The sequence below is a fragment of the Oncorhynchus kisutch genome, linkage group LG11 (genome assembly GCF_002021735.2).
Source record: "Oncorhynchus kisutch isolate 150728-3 linkage group LG11, Okis_V2, whole genome shotgun sequence".
In the NCBI taxonomy this organism is placed as follows: domain Eukaryota; kingdom Metazoa; phylum Chordata; class Actinopteri; order Salmoniformes; family Salmonidae; genus Oncorhynchus; species Oncorhynchus kisutch.
Genome location: NC_034184.2, coordinates 78,548,794 through 78,572,415, shown reverse-complemented (window position 1 = coordinate 78,572,415; position 23,622 = coordinate 78,548,794). Strand labels below are relative to the sequence as shown.

The 23,622-nt window shown below is 44.3% G+C and overlaps 1 protein-coding gene across 1 annotated transcript in view; it reads left to right on the top strand.

Moving 5' to 3' along the window:
* LOC109900120 (catenin delta-2) overlaps positions 1-23,622 on the top strand; it is a 591,443-nt gene that overhangs the window by 122,485 nt on the left and 445,336 nt on the right. The gene's annotated exons all lie outside the window — the stretch shown is intronic.

Genomic DNA, 23,622 nt, shown 5'->3' with positions numbered 1-23,622 from the left:
CTTGTCTCTGCGCTGCCTGTTAGTATATTACCTCCCTCCCTCCCCCTCCGTAGTCACTCCCCATGTTCCTCTTGTGGTCTCGTCTACCCTTCCCCTACCGATCAGTTCTCCTTCTCCTTCACCCCCCAGCTGCTGCCCTCCCCCAGCCTGGTGCACCTTGTGTGGGGCTGGTCTCCTGGCTGCCTGCCTAGTGTGGCGTGCTAGCCTGAGTTTACAGCTGGAGGCCTGGGTGTAAAGCTGTGGGACCTAGCTCTGCACCTGCACTTTAAACACTAAAACAATGACTCACTCCTCTGAGGAACATCCTCCGCATAGCAACGGAGCTGATAGAGGGGGGGAAAGAGCGGGGGATAGACATGGGGATGAAAGGAGTGAGGGAGAGAAGGAATGGGAGAGGGGGACAGTGAAAGATAGAGAGGAGGACATAGATTCAATAATCTAGCAATCTAGCCAGTTAAAATATGTGTAATAAAGCAATCTAATTGGTGTAATTTGTCTACAATTATGGCTGTCATTGGTCCGTTGAAACGGCCTATTATGGCAGATTAACGAGGTAGAGGAATCAACGGCGAGAGAGAGAGAGAGAAAATTGGTGTGGGATATGTGGAACAACGTTGGATTGCTGGAGCTAGGCCCAGATGGTGTATGAATATGTCTTTCCATGTGTTCAGGGTGAGTGTGTTTTTTTTCACGATGAGTGTGTGTGTTCAGGGTGTGTGTGTGTGTATTCAGGGTGAGTGTCTGTATTCAGGGTGAGTGTGTGTGTTCAGGGTGAGTGTGTGTGTTCAGGATGAGTGTGTGTATTCAGGGTGAGTGTGTGTGTTCAAATCAAATCAAATTTTATTTGTCACATACACATGGTTAGCAGATGTTAATGCGAGTGTAGCGAAATGCTTGTGCTTCTAGTTCCGACAATGCAGTAATAACCAACAAGTAATCTAACTAACAATTCCAAAACTACTGTCTTATACACAGTGTAAGGGGATAAAGAATATGTACATAAGGATATATGAATGAGTGATGGTACAGAGCAGCATAGGCAAGATACAGTAGATGGTATCGAGTACAGTATATACATATGAGATGAGTATGTAAACAAAGTGGCATAGTTAAAGTGGCTAGTGATACATGTATTACATAAGGATACAGTCGATGATATAGAGTACAGTATATACGTATGCATATGAGATTAATAATGTAGGGTAAGTAACATTATATAAAGGTAGCATTGTTTAAAGTGGTTAGTGATATATTTACATCATTTCCCATCAATTCCCATTATTAAAGTGGCTGGAGTTGAGTCGGTGTCAGTGTGTTGGCAGCAGCCACTCAATGTTAGTGGTGGCTGTTTAAACAGTCTGATGGCCTTGAGATAGAAGCTGTTTTTCAGTCTCTCGGTCCCAGCTTTGATGCATGTGTCCTGACCTCGCCTTCTGGATGATAGCGGGGTGAACAGGCAGTGGCTCGGGTGGTTGCTGTCCTTGATGATCTTTATGGCCTTCCTGTGACATCGGGTGGTGTAGGTGTCCTGGAGGGCAGGTAGTTTGCCCCCGGTGATGCGTTGTGCAGACCTCACTACCCTCTGGAGAGCCTTACGGTTGAGGGCGGAGCAGTTGCCGTACCAGGCGGTGATACAGCCCGCCAGGATGCTTTCGATTGTGCATCTGTAGAAGTTTGTGAGTGCTTTTGGTGACAAGCCGAATTTCTTCAGCCTCCTGAGGTTGAAGAGGCGCTGCTGCGCCTTCTTCACGATGCTGTCTGTGTGAGTGGACCAATTCAGTTTGTCTGTGATGTGTATGCCAAGGAACTTAAAACTTGCTACCCTCTCCACTACTGTTCCATCGATGTGGATAGGGGGGTGTTCCCTCTGCTGTTTCCTGAAGTCCACAATCATCTCCTTAGTTTTGTTGACGTTGAGTGTGAGGTTATTTTCCTGACACCCTACTCTGAGGGCCCTCACCTCCTCCCTGTAGGCCGTCTCGTCGTTGTTGGTAATCAAGCCTACCACTGTTGTGTCGTCCGCAAACTTGATGATTGAGTTGGAGGCGTGCGTGGCCACGCAGTCGTGGGTGAACAGGGAGTACAGGAGAGGGCTCAGAACGCACCCTTGTGGGGCCCCAGTGTTGAGGATCAGCGGGGAGGAGATGTTGTTGCCTACCCTCACCACCTGGGGGCAGCCCGTCAGGAAGTCCAGTACCCAGTTGCACAGGGCGGGGTCGAGACCCAGGGTCTCGAGCTTGATGACGAGCTTGGAGGGTACTATGGTGTTGAATGCCGAGCTGTAGTCAATGAACAGCATTCTCACATAGGTATTCCTCTTGTCCAGATGGGTTAGGGCAGTGTGCAGTGTGGTTGAGATTGCATCGTCTGTGGACCTATTTGGGCGGTAAGCAAATTGGAGTGGGTCTAGGGTGTCAGGTAGGGTGGAGGTGATATGGTCCTTGACTAGTCTCTCAAAGCACTTCATGATGACGGAAGTGAGTGCTATGGGGCGGTAGTCGTTTAGCTCAGTTACTTTAGCTTTCTTGGGAACAGGAACAATGGTGGCCCTCTTGAAGCATGTGGGAACAGCAGACTGGTATAGGGATTGATTGAATATGTCCGTAAACACACCGACCAGCTGGTCTGCGCATGCTCTGAGGGCGCGGCTGGGGATGCCGTCTGGGCCTGCAGCCTTGCGAGGGTTAACACGTTTAAATGTCTTACTCACCTTGGCTGCAGTGAAGGAGAGACCGCATGTTTTCGTTGCAGGCCATGTCAGTGGCACTGTATTGTCCTCAAAGCAGGCAAAAAAGTTATTTAGTCTGCCTGGGAGCAATACATCCTGGTCCGTGACTGGGCTGGATTTCTTCCTGTAGTCCGTGATTGACTGTAGACCCTGCCACATGCCTCTTGTGTCTGAGCCGTTGAATTGAGATTCTACTTTGTCTCTGTACTGACGCTTAGCTTGTTTGATAGCCTTGCGGAGGGAATAGCTGCACTGTTTGTATTCGGTCATGTTACCAGACACCTTGCCCTGATTAAAAGCAGTGGTTTGCGCTTTCAGTTTCACGCGAATGCTGCCATCAATCCACGGTTTCTGGTTAGGGAATGTTTTAATCGTTGCTATGGGAACGACATCTTCAACGCACGTTCTAATGAACTCTCACACCGAATCAGCGTATTCGTCAATATTGTTATCTGGCGCAATACGAAACATATCCCAGTCCACGTGATGGAAGCAGTCTTGGAGTGTGGAGTCAGCTTGGTCGGACCAGCGTTGGACAGACCTCAGCGTGGGAGCCTCTTGTTTTAGTTTCTGTCTGTAGGCAGGGATCAACAAAATTGAGTCGTGGTCAGCTTTTCCGAAAGGGGGGCGGGGCAGGGCCTTATATGCGTCGCGGAAGTTAGAGTAACAATGATCCAAGGTCTTTCCACCCCTGGTTGCGCAATCGATATGCTGATCAAATTTAGGGAGTCTTGTTTTCAGATTAGCCTTGTTAAAATCCCCAGCTACAATGAATGCAGCCTCCGGATAAATGGTTTCCAGTTTGCAAAGAGTTAAATAAAGTTCATTCAGAGCCATCGATGTGTCTGCTTGGGGGGGGGGGGGGATATATACGGCTGTGATTATAATCGAAGATAATTCTCTTGGTAGATAATGCGGTCTACATTTGATTGTGAGGAATTCTAAATCAGGTGAACAGAAGGATTTGAGTTCCTGTATGTTTCTTTCATCACACCATGTCACGTTAGCCATAAGGCATACGCCCCCGCCCCTCTTCTTACCAGAAAGATGTTTGTTTCTGTTGGCGCGATGCGTGGAGAAACCCGTTGGCTGCACCGCCTCGGATAGCGTCTCTCCAGTGAGCCATGTTTCCGTGAAGCAAAGAACGTTACAGTCTCTGATGTCCCTCTGGAATGCTACACTTGCTTGGATTTCATCAACCTTGTTGTCAAGAGACTGGACATTGGCAAGAAGAATGCTAGGGAGTGGTGCACGGTGTGCCCGTCTCCGGAGTCTGACCAGAAGACCGCCTCGTTTCCCTCTTTTTCGGAGTCGTTTTTTTGGGTCGCTGCATGGGAACCACTCCGTTGTCCTGTTTGTAAGGCAGAACACAGGATCCGCGTCGCGAAAAACATATTCTTGGTCGTACTGATGGTGAGTTGACGCTGATCTTATATTCAGTAGTTCTTCTCGACTGTATGTAATGAAACCTAAGATGACCTGGGGTACTAATTGTTACGCACGCCTCTATGAAGAGGGAACGCAACACCCTGCTACAACTAAACTCTCCGTGAAGCGAAAAAGGTATGGGCTGTAGGTGCAAGTAAGGATGACAACAGGCAGAATGTGGTACCGTTTACAAGGACTTTATTCCTTTACACGGTAATATGGGGAAAAGGGGCTGGACGGAACCAAAGCAAAGAAAGTAAATCTCAAAGCCCCCCCCTCTCCTATCTTACCTGCCTACCCACTACTTACCTAATTTAGCACCACCTGGTGCCCTAACCAAAATTACAGGGGGTGGTCCGCCCAGGTCTTACCTAGTGTGCCTAGACAGTGAATATACTACGGGTATATGTATGCCCGCGGGCCTCTTGCCTAAACACTCCCAAGGTGCCTTTCCCCTTCCCCCCTGGGAACAAATGAAACAGAATATAAAACAATTTCACAAACAAACTAAGAAACAAAGGACGTCAAATAAGCTCTATCTGAGCAACAAACTCACAGAACATACCACTTTCCAGCAATGTACCTCCAGCAAAATCTCTAACAAATCTCTCTAGCAAAATCTCTCTAGCAAAATCTCTCTAGCAAAATCTCTCTAGCAAAATCTCTCTAGCAAAATCTCTCTAGCAAAATCTCTCTAGCAAAATCTCTCTAGCAAAATCTCTCTAGCAAAATCTCTCTAGTCTAGCAAAATCTCTCTAGCAAAATCTCTCTAGCAAAATCTCTCTAGCAAAATCTCTCTAGCAAAATCTCTCTAGCAAAATCTCTCTAGCAAAATCTCTCTCCAAAAAGGATCTCCCAAAATGTCTGCAAAAAGATCTCTCCTGAACAGAACACTGGCTTTTATATAGCTTCAGAAGGAATGGAAGGAATTGGAGACAGCTGCGTCTTGACGAGGGGGCGGGGTCAGCTCTCCAATTAGCCCTGGAGTCGACCAATCAGCTGCTTGAGGGATTTCAGGAAGCCATTTCCTAAAATAAACACATGTAAATACACAAACTACAACACATAATCTGGGGAACGTAACAAGCCCACCACAAAAATTGCAAACCTAGTTTTGCAATAACAAATGCCAACGTATCCCCAGTTAGTAAACCCGTGATAGAGCGTCAGCAACCACATTCGCCGAGCCCTTCACATAAGCTATCTGTACATTATATCTTTGCACAATCAGAGCCCACCGCATAAGGCGGCGGTTCTGGTTGCCCACATATACCTCAAAGAACTGTAAGGCAAGCAATAAAGCCAGCGTCTCTTGTTCAATTGTAGAGTATCTTGACTGACACGAGTTGAACTGACGGGAGAAGAAACTGACGGGCCGATCCCTCAGTCTTCATCTTCTTGTAAGAGAACCGCACCCACCCCCACTATACTTGCATCTACCTCCAACTTAAAAGGTTTGTCAAAGTTGGGGGCGGCAAGCACTGGGGCACTACAAAGTAATGCTTTAGCAGACTCAAAAGCGTAGTTACAGTCCTTGGACCACTTGAATGGTACCTTGGGACTAAGCAGAGATGAAAGGGGAGCTACTACCTTCGAGAAATTCTTACAGAATGTACGATAGTACCCTACCATCCCTAGGAATCTGCGCAACTGGCAGCGAGTAGTGGGAGCAGGAAAGGCAACAATTGCTTCCACTTTGCCAGTTACTGGGCACACTTGACCTCGTCCCACCTGTTTCCCTAATTAAGTCACTGTAGCCTTCCCAAACTCACACTTGGCCAAATTGAGGGTTAAAGAAGCATTCTCCAACCGCTGAAACACACTTTTCAAAGTGGAGATATGATCAGACCAAGTAGACGAATGAATCACCACATCATCAAGGTAAGCAGTACAATTTGGCACATCTGCAAACACAATGTTAACTAGCCGCTGAAAAGTAGCAGGTGCATTACACATGCCAAAGGGCATCACAGTGTATTGTACAAAGTTATCTGGCGTAACAAAAGCCGATATGTCAGAAGCTCGAGAGGTCAGAGGCACCTGCCAATAACCTTTTAGCAAATCTAACTTACTAACGTAAGCAGCAGAGCCTATTCTATTAATACAGTCATCTAAGCGAGGTAGAGGAAAAGAATCAGACTTTGTAACTGCATTTACGCGACGATAGTCCGTACATAAGCGGGACGTACCTTCAGGCTTAGGAACAAGAATACATGGGGAACTCCAGGAGCTGTTACTGGGTTTTGCCATGTCATTCTGTAATAAATAAGCTACCTCACTTTTCATTACCTCCCTTTTCTTAGCATTAACCCGGTACGGATGCTGACGTATAGGAACAGCGTTCCCCACATCCACGTCATGTTCCAAAATGGATGTGCGACTTGGAGTGTCCTGAAACACACTGAGAAAACTGTTTATCAATAGGATAAGATCCTTAGTTTGATCATTATCCAAATGTTCCATTTGAGAGGGTAACTTCTTCAGCATCTCTGAATTACATAGGCGTTCACCTTGCTGTAACGTATGGCGTAACTCCAACCCGTCCTCCTTATCCTCATCTAGGTCCCAGCCAGGCTTCAGCACCACCGCAGCCACACTGGAGACGGCGGGCTGGACCGGCTTACCTGAGGAACTGTTGGGAGAATCACGCACATAATATGTTTTCAGCATGTTAACATGACACACACGGGAAGAACGCCTTCGATCTGGTGTCTTTATCACATAATTGGTGTCATTGAGTTTCTTTTCCACCAGATATGGTCCAGAAAAACGTGCTGACAGAGATGAGCCAGGGATTGGCAACAAAACTAAAACTTGATCCCCTGGTGCAAATGAACGGCCAACTGCCTTTTTGTCATAATGCAACTTCATGCGTTTTTGAGACGAGGAGAGAGACTTTTGGGCTAACGCACATGCGGCGTGCAGTCTCTCCCGCATCTTACTGACATATTCCAACACATTTTTAGGGGCGCTACTGGGTGTAGGAGATAAGATATGCTCCTTCAAAACTTTAAGCGGACCCCGTGGGGTGTGTCCAAACACAAGGTCAGCAGGGCTGAACCCTAAGGACTCTTGTATCGTTTCCCTTATAGCAAATAGGACAAAGGGCACCCCCTCATCCCAATCAGTACTGGTATCCATACAATACTTGCGTAGCATTGCCTTCAGTGTCTGATGCCAGCGTTCTAGAGCCCCTTGACTCTCTGGATGATATGGACTGGAGACCTGCTGGGAAATACACAATGTCTTTAACACATTTGAAAACAGTTTAGACATGAAGTTGGATCCCTGATCAGTTTGGATTACTTTAGGGAGTCCAAACGTAGAGAAGAACTTCACCAGTGCCTTCACCACAGTCTTAGCCGTTATAGTACGGAGAGGAATAGCCTCTGGGTATCGAGTAGCACTGCACATTATTGTTAGTAGGAACTGGTTACCTGACCTGGTTTTCGGCAATGGACCTACACAATCAATTATCACTCTTTCAAACGGTTCCCCCACCACAGGAATCGGGCAGAGCGGCACTCGAGGAACTGTTTGATTCACTTTCCCAGTGAGTAGACATATGTGACATGTTTTACAAAATTGGACCACGTCAGACTTCAAACCTGGCCAGAAGAAATGACGAAGGACCCGGTTATAAGTCTTTGTGATCCCCAAGTGTCCAGACCACGCCTGGTCATGGGCGAGTGACAGCACCTGCTGTCGGAACGGTGTAGGAACAACCACTTGACACACTTCACTCCAGTCATTAATGGTGTCATGAGATGCCCATTTACGCATCAAAACTCCTGCTTCCATAAAGTAGGCAGTCTCTCTAGTTTTAGCTTCCTCAATGGAAATTACCGAAGCAAAACACTTGCGAAGACTGGTGTCTTCTTTTTGACATTCAATCACCTTCTCAGGGGTGACAGACAAAAGAATGTCATGCAATTGGGGCGCGATTTCGTTTTCCCCTGCTTTAGTTTTTACTGGGGTAAAAACTGTCGGCAATGCAGAAGGAATACTCGGTGCATTGTCTTCTACCTCAACATTCTCAAAAATAGAACTAGCCAAATCCACCACATCTCCTAGCTTGCGAGATTGTGCCCTCGTTAACACACAAGCAGGAAAAACATGTGGAAATGCTTGAACCAATTTCTCATCTGTAGTTCTGATTTCTGGGTTGTCTACTACCTCTAACACAGGAGTGACATTACCACCAGCAATATCATTCCCTAGTAGCAATTTTACTCCTGATACTGGCAGTGTAGACACTACACCAACACGGAAACGTCCTGATACCAAGTCTGACACTAAGTGGACCCAGTGTAATGGTACAGGTACGGTTTTTGTCTCTATCCCCTGTAATATGACATGTGAGCCACAATACGTTTCAGGAGACCAGGGTAAAGCATCAGTAATGATTACTGACTGCGCCGCCCCGGTGTCACGTAGGATTTGGATAGGCTTTTGATCAGTTGGTTCTCCTGTTAAGGAAACATAACCGGCAGAGATAAACGGAGCATAGACAGGATCCGGTTTCTCAAATGCTGAGTCAATATCTCGATCCAATGGACGATCCAAAGACTTGACTAAACCCAAACTTTTCATTTTTGTGGGCGGTGACTGGGACTGTTGCGGTTTATTTTTCAAAACTGGGCAGTCCGCAATCACGTGACCCTTTTGGTGACAGTAAAAACATTCAAGGACTTCATGAAAAGGTTTAGGGTTGTCAGAGGAAAAGCGACCTGAACGAGGAACTGATGACGTAATCGTCCGGCCTTCAAAACGTGGTGCACCAAAGACAGTCTTGTGTGTCAAAGCGTACTCATCTGCCAACACTGCTGCTTGGGCCAATGTCACCACTTTCTGTTCATTTAAATGAACTACAAGTCTATCTGGGAGGTTTCTTTTAAAGTCCTCCAACAGCATCAACTCCCGAATATCAGCAAAGGTTTTAGCTTTGCTGGCTGAACACCAGCGACTAAACAGAGACTCTTTGTCCCTAGCAAATTCAACAAATGTACGGTGAGATGTTTTTTTGTGGTTGAAGCACTGCCTGAAGCGCTGCCTATAAGCTTCAGGCACCAACTCATAAGCCCGCAACACGGTAATTTTAACTGTATCGTAGTGTAAACTGTCTTCCAGGGAGAGAGCAGCTACTACTTCCTGGGCTTTCCCAGACAATTTACATTGTAACAGAAGCGGCCAAACCTCGAGTGGCCAATGCAGCGCAGCGGCCACACGCTCAAACGCAGAGAAATAAGAATCAACTTCCGACTCTCGGAATGGAGGGACTAAAGCTATGTTTTTACTCACATCGAAGTGGGTTTGATGATGAGCAGCTTGTGGAGTCGCACTGGAGGCAGCGTCTAGCTCCAGTTGTCGGATCCTCACCTCCTTGTCAGCTTCTATTTTCCTAATTTCAAGTTCAAAATTAATCTGTCTCTCTTTATCTTTTTGCTCCATTTCTAACCGAGCCAGCCTCACCTTCAGCCTAGCAGTCCCATCTGAACGACCCGAAGCAGAAGATAAAGGATCGAATCGGGGCAATGTAAAAGGGGTACGAGGAACCCCTTCCTCCGCCCTGTCCTCCGACTTGGCATCAGAAGGTCTACCCGTCTCCTCTCCTTGCAATGAGAGAATCCGTTCTCTCACTAAACCCTCCCTGACTAGCACCAAAAGCTGAGCCTTTAGGGCTTTCTCAGGGACAACAAATCAATAATGGTCAGCTATAGCTATAAGGTCTACTTTACAAAACCTCACCAAACAATCAATAGAGGGCGCTTCAAAAAACTTGCAGATGGCTGATGCATCTTATACAATGCAGTCTACTGAACACACTAACTAAACAAGTCATCCAAACTCACAACCTACCATCACACCTCAATCACTAACCACAGAGAGCTCAGAGCAGCAGGGTCCGGTGGGTTTAATGGAACCATCCCGGATGAGCCCCCATTATGTTACGCACGCCTCTATGAAGAGGGAACGCAACACCCTGCTACAACTAAACTCTCCGTGAAGCGAAAAAGGTATGGACTGTAGGTGCAAGTAAGGATGACAACAGGCAGAATGTGGTACCGTTTACAAGGACTTTATTCCTTTACACGGTAATATGGGGAAAAGGGGCTGGACGGAACCAAAGCAAAGAAAGTAAATCTCAAAGCCCCCCCCTCTCCTATCTTACCTGCCTACCCACTACTTACCTAATTTAGCACCACCTGGTGCCCTAACCAAAATACAGGGGGTGGTCCGCCCAGGTCTTACCTAGTGTGCCTAGACAGTGAATATACTACGGGTATATGTATGCCCGCGGGCCTCTTGCCTAAACACTCCCAAGGTGCCTTCCCCTTCCCCCCTGGGAACAAATGAAGCAGAATATAAAACAATTTCACAAACAAACTAAGAAACAAAGGACGTCAAATAAGCTCTATCTGAGCAACAAACTCACAGAACATACCACTTTCCAGCAATGTACCTCCAGCAAAATCTCTAACAAATCTCTAACAAATCTCTCTAACAAATCTCTCTAGCAAAATCTCTCTAGCAAAATCTCTCTAGCAAAATCTCTCTCCAAAAAGATCTCCCAAAATGTCTGCAAAAAGATCTCTCTCCTGAACAGAACACTGGCTTTTATATAGCTTCAGAAGGAATGGAAGGAATTGGAGACAGCTGCGTCTTGACGAGGGGGCGGGGTCAGCTCTCCAATTAGCCCTGGAGTCGACCAATCAGCTGCTTGAGGGATTTCAGGAAGCCATTTCCTAAAATAAACACATGTAAATACACAAACTACAACACATAATCTGGGGAACGTAACACTAATGTAAGAAATAACACGTAAAAAAACAAAAAACTGCATAGTTTCCTAGGAACGCGAAGCGAGGCGGCCATCTCTGTCGGCGCCGTTCAGGGTGTGTGTGTGTGTGTATTCAGGGTGAGTGTGTGTGGTCAGGGTGTGTGTGTGTATTCAGGGTGAGTGTGTGTATTCAGGGTGAGTGTGTGTATTCAGGGTGAGTGTGTGTGCTCAGTCCCGCATCAATGTATACTTTTCTAGTGTAAACATCCCATTGACTTTTCTCTCCTAAATTGTGTTGGATCAGAAGAGTGGCCATTCTCTCTCTCTGTGTATGTAACACCCGTAATGAACTTGGCTGAAAAAACTCCTGTGGGTTTCTATCCCCCCCATACACACACACACACACACACACACACAGTCAGCCGGTAACAAGAGAACAGGGTTTATTGCCTGTGTTTACTCTATTCAAAGATTTACATACACACTGGCTAACAAAGACCGATCACTGTGGAACCAACAGCAGCATCTTGAAGATGCTATAATTTCTTCTCGCACTCTCTCTCTTCTTCTTGCTTTTTCCTGTTCTCTCACTCTCTCTCTTCTTCTTGCTTTTTCCTGTTCTCTCCCTCTCTCTCTTCTTCTTGCTTTTTCCTGTTTTCTCCCTCTCTCTCTTCTTCTTGCTTTTTCCTGTTCCCTCTCTCTCTCTCTTCTTCTTGCTTTTTCCTGTTTTCTCCCTCTCTCTCTTCTTCTTGCTTTTTCCTGTTCCCTCCCTCTCTCTCTCTTCTTGCTTTTTCCTGTTCTCTCTCTTCTTGCTTTTTCCAGTTCTCTCTCTCTCTCGTCTTGCTATTTCCTGTTCTCTCTCTTCTTGCTTTTTCCTGTTCTCTCCCTCTCTCTCTCTCTTCTTGCTTTTTCCTGTTCTCTCCCTCTCTTCTTGCTTTTTCCTGTTCTCTCCCTCTCTCTCTCTTCTTGCTTTTTCCTGTTCTCTCCCTCTCTCATTCTTGCTTTTTCATGTTCCCTCCCTCTCTCTCCACCCTTCCTTCTCTCTTCATGTCTCACCCCACCTCTCCTTTTCACACTTTTCCCTCCATCTCCCATCTCTGCTCTCAATCTCCCTCCCCATTCTGTTTCTGTCTCCTTACTCTCCCCTTCTCTTCAACTCTCTCCCATTATTGAGGTAACACTAAAAGCTAAAGTGCTTTTAACAATCCTTTTACCAAGCTCACAATGATATAAAAATCCTGTGCCGCGCAGACACACACATGGACACACACGCACGGACACACACACACCATTACACACACATATTATTTCCTTCTCTGACATTTAAATGAATTTGAGAATGAAACTATGCAATCCTCCACCCTCTACCTGCATCTCAGATGCCACATTAACAATAACCTGGCAGGGAGTAATGAAATGAATCAACTGAAGATGAGACAGAGATTTATTTCATTTTCCTTCTTCATCTGTTACTATTTCATCCAGTTAATAAGAGTTTATTCAAGAGAGGAAGAGAGGAAGTCAAACATTACAGACCCACATATACTTCATCTACACAAAGAGCTGCTTACCCATCCTAGGGCTGCAAGGTTAAATGAGAGATACGGCTTCTTTTCCTTAAAGCTTTGTACAAACAAGGACAGGTTGTAACCAGTTCTCACAGCATATGTGTCTAAGAAAGGGGATTGATACGTTCTTTAAATCCTATTCAGATGGAAGGATTCAGCCTTGAGCCTCTAGTTGGCAACAGATCACTTCTTTGTGTGATGTGTGAAGAGGATACTGGACAGCTGTGGAAAATGACCAGTTGATATAGTTCATACAGTACTATTCAATTCAAGCATTAACATTGCATTAGACTGTAACACAACCATTTTCCCCCAACACTCTCTCTACCTCTCTCTTTCTACCTCTCTCTCTACCTCCCACTCTCTCTACCTCTCACTCTCTCTACCTCTCTCTACCTCCCACTCTCTCTACCTCCCACTCTCTCTACCTCCCACTCTCTCTACCTCCCACTCTCGCTACCTCTCACTCTCACTCTCTCTACCTCTCACTCTCTCTACCTCTCACTCTCTCTACCTCTCACTCTCTCTACCTCTCACTCTCTCTACCTCTCACTCTCTCTACCTCTCACTCTCTCTACCTCTCACTCTCTCTACCTCTCACTCTCTCTACCTCTCACTCTCTCTACCTCTCACTCTCTCTAGCTCTCACTCCCTCTACCCCTCACTCTCTCTACCCCTCACTCTCTCTACCTCTCACTCTCTCTACCTCTCACTCTCTCAAATAAAAATCAAATTTATTTATATAGCCCTTCGTACATCAGCTGATATCTCAAAGTGCTGTACAGAAACCCAGCCTAAAACCCCAAACAGCAAGCAATGCAGGTGTGGAAGCACGGTGGCTAGGAAAAACTCCCTAGAAAGGCCAAAACCTAGGAAGAAACGTAGAGTGGAACCAGGCTATGTGGGGTGGCCAGTCCTCTTCTGGCTGTGCCGGGTGGAGATTATAACAGAACATGGCCAAGATGTTCAAATGTTCATAAATGACCAGCATGGTCGTATAATAATAAGGCAGAACAGTTGAAACTGGAGCAGCAGCACGGTCAGATGGACTGGGGACAGCAAGGAGTCATCATGTCAGGAGGTCCTGGGGCATGGTCCTAGGGCTCAGGTCCTCCGAGAGAGAGAAAAAAAGAGAGAATTAGAGAGAGCATATGTGGGGTGGCCAGTCCTCTTCTGGCTGTGCCGGGTGGAGATTATAACAGAACATGGCCAAGATGTTCAAATGTTCATAAATGATCAGCATGTTTGAATAATAAGAAGGCAGAACAGTTGAAAATGGAGCAGCAGCACGGCCAGGTGGACGGGGGACAGCAAGGAGTCATCATGTCAGGTAATCCTGGGGCATGGTCCTAGGGCTCAGGTCCTCTGAGAGAGAGAAGGAGAGAATTAGAGAACGCACACTTAGATTCACACAGGACACCGAATAGGACAGGAGAAGTACTCCAGATATAACAAACTGACCCTAGCCCCCCGACATAAACTACTGCAGCATAAATACTGGAGGCTGAGACAGGCGGGGTCAGGAGACACTGTGGACCCATCCGAGGACACCCCCGGACAGGGCCAAACAGGAAGGATATAACCCCACCCACTTTGCCAAAGCACAGCCCCCACACCACTAGAGGGATATCTTCAACCACCAACCAACTCTCTCTACCTCCCACTCTCTCTACCTCTCTCTCTCTCTCTCTACCTCTCACTCTCTCTACCTCTCACTCTCTCTACCTCTCACTCTCTCTACCTCTCACTCTCTCTACCTCTCACTCTCTCTACCTCTCACTCTCTCTACCTCTCACTCTCTCTACCTCTCACTCTCTCTACCTCTCACTCTCTCTACCTCTCACTCTCTCTACCTCTCACTCTCTCTACCTCTCACTCTCTCTACCTCTCACTCTCTCTACCTCTCACTCTCTCTACCTCTCACTCTCTTTCTTAATTCAATTACATTTCGCTTCAAAGGCTTTATCGGCCTGGGAAAGGTATGTTTACATTGCCGAAGTGAAATCGACGAGAAACAACAGGGAAATAATCAAGGGAAATGAATGATCAAAAATGAAAGTAAAAATGTTAAGAGAATATAGCCTTTTCAGATATTATATTGTTTGAAATTATTGTTGTAACAATGTGCAAATAGTACAATAGGGAAAATAAATAAATAAATATATATATATAAGTTGAATTTACAATGGTGTTTGTTCTTCACTGGTTTCCCTTTTCTTGTGGCAACAGGTCACACATCTTGCTGCTGTGATGGAACACTGTGGTATTTCACTTAACAGATATGGGAGTTTATCAAGATTTAATTTATTTTCAGATTCTTTGTGGATCTGTGTAATCTGAGGGAAGTATGTGTCTCTAATATGGTCATACATTGGGCAGGAGGTTAGGAAGTGCAGCTCAGTTTACACCTCATTTTGTGGGCAGTGTGCACATACCCTGTCTTCTTTTGAGGCTATGCTCACTGAGTCTGTACATAGTCAAGGATTTCCTTAATTTTGGGTCAGTCACAATGATCAGGTATTCTGCCACTGTGTACTCTCTGTTTAGCCAAATAGCATTCAATAGTTTGCTCAGTTTTTTTGTTAAATCTTTCCAAGGTGTCAATTAATTTTATTTTTGTTTTTTCATGATTTGGTTGGGTCTAATTGTGTTGCTGTCCTGGGGCTCTGTAGTGTGTGTTTGTGTTTGTGAACAGAGCCCCAGGACCAGCTTGCTTATGGGACTCTTCTCCAGGATAATCTCTCTGTATGGGATGGCTTTGTTATGGAAGGTTTGGGAATCACTCCCTTTTATGTGGTTGTAGAATTTAACTCTGTTCTGTAATTTGATCATTAGCGGGTATCGGCCTAATTCTTCTCTGCATTCATTATTTGGTGTTTTATGTTGTATACGGAGGATATTTATACGGTGGATGTTTTTGCGGAATTCTGCATGGAGAGTCTCAAATCAAAATCAAATCACATTTGAATTGTCACATACACGTGTTTAGCAGATGTTTTTGCTGGTGTAGTGAAATGCTTGTGTTTGGAGCTCCAACGGTGCAGTAATATCTAACAAGTAATATCTAACAATCCACACAATCTAAAGTAAAGGAATGGAATTAAGAATATATACAGTTGAAGTCGGAAGTTTGGCAAGTCGGTAAGGACGTCTACTTTGTGCATGACACAAGTAATTTTTCCAACAATTGTTTATAGACAGATTATTTGACTTATAATTCACTGTATCACAATTCCAGTGGGTCAGAAGTTTACATACACTAAGTTGACTGTGCCTTTAAAACCTCTTAGGGATCCCTTCACCCCCATTCCCACTCGGATCCCGTTAACGGGATTGATTTGACAACATCCACTGAAATTGCAGTGCGCCAAATTCAAAAACAGAAATATTCATAATAAGAATTCATTAAACAATTGTTTTATACAAGTACATCAAAATATATATATATTAAGTATCACAATACAGCTGAACTTCTTGTTAATCCAGCCACAGTGTCAGATTTCAAAAAGGCTTTATGGTGAAATCAGACCATGCGATTATCTGAGGACAGCACCCTGCATAACACATGAAAATCAGATTTCAACCAGTGGTACACAAAAATCAGAAATAACGATATAATTCATGCCTTACCTTTGAAGATCTTCTTCTGTTGGCACTCCAAAATGTCCCATAAACATCACAAATGGTCCTTTTGTTCGATAAATTCCTTCATTATATCCCCAAAATGCCCATTTATTTGTCGCGTTTGATTCAGAAATACACCGGTTCCAACTCGCCCAACATGACTACAATGTATCTAATAAGTTACCTGGTTATCTAATAAGTTACCTGTAAACTTGGTTCAAACATTTCAAACAACGTTCATAATCCAAACTTCTGTAAAACGTAAATAATCAATACAATTTAAGAACGGGAATAGCGGAAGAAAGCAAAGTGAAGCGCGTTTCAGCTCCAAAAGACTTGAGTCCCTTTGACACTTGGAAAGGAAAGGAATACTTCTTCATTTCTCAAAGGACAAACATCAACCAATTTCTAAAGACTGTTGACATCTAGTGGAAGCCATAGGAACTGCAAGCATATTTCAATTTAAAAGGGATTACCGTAGAAACCTCATGGGAAACACATTGAGCTCAATTCTTTTTCCCCTGGATGGATTGTGCTCGGGAATTCCCCTGCCAAATCAGTTCTGTTATACGCACAGACATTTTTCAAACAGTTTTAGAAACTTCAGAGTGTTTTCTATCCAGATCAAGTAATAATATGCATATCCTAGCTTCTGGGCCTGAGTAGCAGGCAGTTTACTTTGAGCACACTTCATCTGGACGTGAAAATACTGCCCCCTAGCCCAAAGAGGTTTTCAACAGTTTGGAAAAGTCCAGAAAATGTCATGGCTTTAGAAGCTTCTGATAGACTAATTTACATCATTTGAGTCAATTGGAGGTGTATCTGTGGATGTATTTCAAGGCCTACCTTCAAAATCAGTGCCTCTTTGCTTGACATCATGGAAAAATCAAAAGAAATCAGCCAAGACCTCAATTAATTTTTTAGATCTCCACAAGTCTGCTTCATCATTGGGAGCAATTTCCAAATGCCTGAAGGTACCACGTTCATCTGTACAAACAATAGTACGCAGGTATAAACACCATGGGACCACGTAGCCGTCATACCACTCAGGAAGGAGACGCGTTCTGTGTCCCAGAGATGAACATACTTTGATGTGAAAAGTGCAAATCAATCCCAGAAATACAGCAAAGGACCTTGTGAAGATGCTGGAGGAAACAGGTACAAAAGTATCTATATCCACAGTAAAACGAGTCCTATGTCAGCAAGGAAGTAGCCACTGCTCCAAAACTGCCCTAAAAAGCCAGACTACGGTTTGCAACTGCACGTGGGGACAAACATCATACTTTTTGGAGAAACTTCCTCTGGTCTGATGCAACAAAAATATAACCCTTGGCCATAATGACCATCGTTATGTTTGGAGGAAAAAGGGTGAGGCTTGCAAGCCGAAGAACACCATCCCAACTGTGAAGCACGTGGGTGGCAGCATCATTTTTGTGGGGGTGCTTTACTGCAGGAGGGAATGGTGCACTTCACAAAATAGATAGCTTCATGAGGGAGGAAAAGTATGTGGATAAATTGAAGCAACATCTCAAGACATCAGTCAGGAAGTTAAAGCTTGGTCGCAAATGGGTCTTCCAAAGGGACAATGACCCCAAGCATACTTCTAAAGTTGTGGCAAAATGGCTTAAGGAGAACAAAGTCAAGGTATTGGAGTGGCCATCACAAAGCCCTGACCTCAATCCTATAGAAACTTTGTGGGCAGAACTGAAAAAGTGTTTGTGAGCAAGGAGGCCTACAAACTTGACTCAGTTACACCAGCTCTGTCAGGAGGAATGGGCCAAAATTCACCCAGCCTATTGTGGGAAGCTTGTGTTAGGCTACCCAAAACGTTTTCCCCAAGTGAAACAATTTAAAGGCATTGCTACCAAATACTAATTGAGTGTATGTAAACTTCTTACCAACTGGAAATGTGATGAAATAAATAAAAGCTGAAATAATGAATTCTCTCTGTCGTGTTCGTTATAAGGATCAGACCAAGGCGCAGCGTGGTAGGCGTACATTCTTATTTAATTAAAGGATGAACACTGAACAAACTAACAAAATAACTAAACGAACCGTGAAGCTATACAAACGATTGCTGACAGGCAACTACACATAGACAAGATCCCACACCGGAAAGTGGGAAACAGGGCTGCCTAAATATGATCCCCAATCAGAGACAACAATAAACAGCTGTCTTTTATTGGGAACCATGTCAGGCCAACATAGAAATACAAAAAACGCCTAGACCTACAACAACTCTAGACATGCAAAACCCTAGACATACAAAACTCTAGACATACAACACTAGAGTACCTAGTCACTAGGTGTGAAAGGGTGTGAAATTCTCTACTATTCTGATATTTCACATTCTTAAAACAAAGTGGTGATCCTAACTGACCTAAGACAGGGAATTTTTACTACGATTAAATGTCAGGAATTGTGAAAAACTGAGTTTAAATGTATTTGGCTAAGGTGTATAGAAATTTCTGACTTAAACTGTAAATATTTGGTTGCGCAATGTCAGAGCCCTGCATAGAGTTTGATACAGTGGAATAGGACATAATACAGTATATACATATGAATTCAAAATATGTAAACATTATTAAAGTGACTAGTGTTCCAATTATTAAAGTGGTCAATTCAAGTCTATGTATATAGGGCAGCAGCCTCTCTGAGTTAGTGATGGCTATTTAACAGTCTGATGGCCTTGAGAAAGAAGCTGTTTTTCAGTCTCTCGGTCCCAGCTTTGATTCACCTGTACTGACCTCGCCCTATGGATGTTAGCGGGTGAACAGGCAGTGGCTTGGGTGGTTGTTGTCCTTGATGATCTTTTTGTCCTTCCTGTGACATCGGGTGCAGTAGGTGTTCTCGAGGGCAGGTAGTTTGCCCCTGGTGATGCGTTGGGCAGACCGCACCACCCTCTGGAGAGCCCTGTGGTTGCGGTCTGTGAAGTTGCCGTACCGGTGATACAGCCCGACAGGATGTTCTCAATTGTGCATCTGTAAAAGTTTGAGAGGGTTTTTTGGTGTGACTTCTTCACCACACTGTCTGTGTGCTTGGACCATTTCAGTTTGTCAGTGAACTTGAAGCTTTCCACCTTCTCCACTGCTGCCCGTCGTTGTGGAAAGATGGTGCTCCCTCTGCTGTTTCCTGAAGTCTACAATCAGCTCCTTTGTTGAGTTGACGTTGGGTGAGAGGTTATTTTCCGGGCACCACACTACCAGGGCCCTCACCTCCTCCTTGTAGGCTGTCTCATCATTGTTAGTAATCTGCCATCTGCAAACTTGATGATTGAGTTGGAGGCGTTCGTGGTTGATGGGTGAACAGGAAGTACAGGTGTTTGTCCCATTTTGTGAATTCTTGGTTGGTGAGCGGACCCCAGACCTCACAACCATAAAGGACAATGGGTTCTATAACTGATTCAAGTTTTTTTTGTCAGATCCTTTGTATGTCGAGTTATATCAAATCATTATACCTGGCTAGTTATATCATCGACCTGGCTAAGGCTTTCGACTCTGTCAATCACAACATTCTTATTGGGAGACTCAACAGCCTTGGTTTCTTAAATGATTGCCTCGCTTGGTTCACCAACTACTTCTCCGTTAGAGTTCAGTATGTCAAATCGGAGGGCCTGTTGTCCGGGCCTCTGGCAGTCTCTATGGGGGTGCCACAGGGTTCAATTCTCGGGCCGACTCTCTTCTCTGTATACATCAATGATGTCGCTCTCGCTGCTGGTGATTCTTTGATCCACCTTTACACAGACGACACAATTCTGTATACCTCCAGATAAGCTTAAATGCCATACAACTCTCCTTCTGTGGCCTCCAACTGCACTTTAATGCTAGTAAAACTAAATGCATGCTCTTCAACCCATCGCTGACTGCACCTGCCCGCCCGTCCAGCATCACTACTCTGAACGGTTCTGACTTAAAAAATGTGGACCACTACAAATACCTAGGTGTCTGGTTAGACTGTAAACTCTTCTTCCAGACTCACATTAAACATCTTCACTCCAAAATTAAATCTAGAATTGGCTTCCTATTTCGCAACAAAGCATCCTTCACTCATGCTGCCAAACGTACCCTTGTAAAACTGACCATCCTACCGATCCTCGACTTTGGCGATGTCATTTACAAAATAGCCTCCAACACTACTCAACAAATTGGATGCAGTCTATCACAGTGCCATCCGTTTTGTCACCAAAGCCCCATATACTACCCACCACTGCAACCTGTGTGATCTCGTTGGCTGGCCCTCGCTTCATTACTCGTCGCCAAACCCACTGGCTCCAGATCATCTACAAGTCTCTGCTAGGTTAAGCCCCGCCTTATCTCAGCTCACTGGTGACCATAGCAGCACCCATCCGTAGCACGCGCTCACTGGTCATATCTCACTGGTCATCCCCAAAGCCAATTCTTCCTTTGTCTGCTTCTCCTTCCAGTTCTCTGCTGCCAATGACTGAAACGAACTGCAAAAATCTCTGAAGCTGGAGACTCTTACCTCCCTCACTAGCTTTAAGCACCAGCTGTCAGAGCAGCTCACAGATCACTGAACCTGTACATAGCTCATCTGTAAATAGCTCATCCAACTACCTTATATATACTTAATTATATATTTTTTAATCCCCATACATTCCAGTATTTAATTGCTATGTTGTAATTGCTTTGCCTCCATGTCCTATATACTGCCTTATCTCTCTTATCTTACCTCATTTGCACACACTGTATATCGATTTTTCTACGGTATTATTGATTGTATGTTTGTTTATTCCATGTGTAACTCTGTGTTGTTGTATGTGTCACACTGCTTTGCTTTATCTTGGCCAGGTCGCAGTTAAAAATGAGAACTTGTTCTCAACTATCCTACCTGGTTAAATGAAGGGGAAATAAAAATTAAATATGTTCCTTTTGATGACATAGAATGTCCTTCTTGCCATGTCTCTCAGATTGTTCACAGCTTTGTGGAAGTTGGCGCTGATGTTTAGGCTGAGGTATGTATAGTTTTTTTGTGTGCTCTAGGTCAACGGTGTCTAGATAGAATTTGTATTTTTGGAGCACCAATATTTTTGTCTTACTGAGATTTACTGTCAGAGCCCAGTACTGACAGAATCTGTTAAGAAAATCTAGAAGAATCAGGTCATCAGCAAATAGTAGACATTTGATTTCTGATTCAGGTAGGGTGAGGCTGGGTGGTGCAGATTGTTCTAGTGTCCTTGCCAATTTGTTGGTATATATGTTGAAAAGGGTGGGGCTTAAACTCCATCCCTGTCTCACCCCCTGGCCCTGTGGAAAGTAATGTGTGTGTTTTTTGGCAATTTTAACTGCACACTTGTCGTTTGTGTACATGGATTTTATAATGTTGTATGTTTTTCCCCCAACACCACTTTCCATTAATATGTTTGTATAGCAGAACCTCATGCAAAATTTAGTCAAAATCTTTTTTGAAATCAACAAAGAGAAGACTTTGCCTTTTTTTTGGTTTATTTGTTTGTCAATTAGGGTGTGCAGGGTGAATACGTGGTCTGTCGTATGGTAATTTGGTAAAAATCCAATTGGACATTTGGTCAGTACATTGTTTTCACTGAGGAGATGTACGAGTCTGCTGTTAGTGATAATGTAGAGGATTTTACCAAGTTTGCTGTTGACGTATATCCCATGGTAGTTATTGGGGTCAAATTTGTCTCCACTTTTGTGGATTGAGGTGATCAGTCCTTGGTTGCAAATATTGGGGAAGATGCCAGAGCTAAATATGATTGTTAAAGAGTAAGTATAGCCAATTGGAATTTGTGGTCTGTATATTTTATAATTTAATTGATGATAACATTAACACCTCCAGCCTTTTTGAGTTGGAGTGTTTGTATTTTGTCCTGTAGTTCATTCATTGTAATTGGAGAGTCAAGTGGGTTCTGGTCTATTAGATTTATATTTGATATTGTTTGTGTTTTTGCTGTTTGATCTTTGTTATTGGGCCAAAAAGATTGGAGAAATGGTTTACCCAGACATCTCTACTCTTCGTGTTGTTGTTTGTTTAGTGTGTTCCAATTTTCCCAGAATTCCCAGAATTTCATTGAGCTGATTTCAGATGTGCTGTTCCTTTTTTTTTCCGTAGTGTATTTCTGTATTGTTTTAGTGATTCACCATAGTGAAGGCGTTGACTCAGGTTTTCTGGGTCTCTATGTTTTTGTTTGGACAGGTTTCTCAATTTCTTTTTTAGGTTTTTGCATTCTTCATATAACCATTTGTCATTGTTGTTAACTTTCTTAGGTTGTCTGCTTGACATTTTAGATTTGATAGAGAAGCTGAGAGGCCAAATATACTGTTTAGGTTTTCTACTGCCAAGTTTACACCTTCACTATTGAGATGTTTTGTCCAGGAAGTTGTGTTGAAGGTTGTGATTTGTTTTTGCCTAATTGTTTTTTTGTTAGGTTTCCACACAACTTTCCTTCCATCTATAGCATTGCTTAATATTATTCAGTTATTTTTGCTTTGATGCCTCATTATTGAGTATTGTTCTGTTCAAGTAGAGTGTGATTTTGCTGTGATCTGATAGGGGTGTCAGTGGGCTGACTTTGAACGCTCTAAGAGACTCTAGGTTGTGGTCAGTGATAAAGTAATCAGTACTACTGCCAAGGGATGAGCTATAGGTGTACCTTCCGAAGGAGTCCCCTCGAAGCCTACCATGAACTATGTACATACCCAGCATGCAACAGAGCTGCAGGAGTTATGACCGTTTTTGTTGGTTATCTTGTTGTAGTTGTGCCTATGGGGGTATATGGGGGAGGGAATGCTGTCACCTCCAGGTCATTGTTTGTCCCTCTGTATGCTGAGGGTGTCAGGTTCTTGTCCAATTCTAGCATTTAGGTCGCCACAGACTAGTACATGTCACTGGGCTTGGAAATGATTGATTTCCCCCTCCGGGATGGAGAAGCTGTCTTCATTAAAGTATGGGGATTCTAGTGGGGGGGATTTAGGTAGCACACACAAGGACATTTTTCTCTGTTGAGGTCATTTTCTTTAGAATTTCTAGCCAAATGTAAAATGTTCCTGCTCTATACCAAATTAGCATACCCCCTGAGTCCCTTCCCTGTTTTACACCTGGTAGTTTGGTGGATGGGACTACCAGCTCTCTGTAACCTAGAGGGCAACCAGTGGGTCCATCTCCTCTATACCATGTTTCTTGTCGGATGACAATGTCTGTATTTCCAATTTATTTGGTGAAGTCCAGGTTCCTGCTCTTTAGGCCAAAGGCAGATGACCTCGGGCCTTGGATATTCCAGAATGAGATAGTGGAGGATTTGTGTTCCATAAAGTGTCCAATGTTGTTGGTCGTGCGGTTTGGCTTCAGACCAGTTAGTGTGAGCAGAGCCTGCTGAGCGTCTGGTACATTGGCTTGGGCTAGTTTAAGAGTCGAGTTGGGCCTGTTTTCTTGCTCACGGCCTGGGCATATGTGTGACTTTCATGTTGAGGCCCTCATTGCGGGAGTTGTGGGCATGGGGTGGGCAGGAGGGGCAT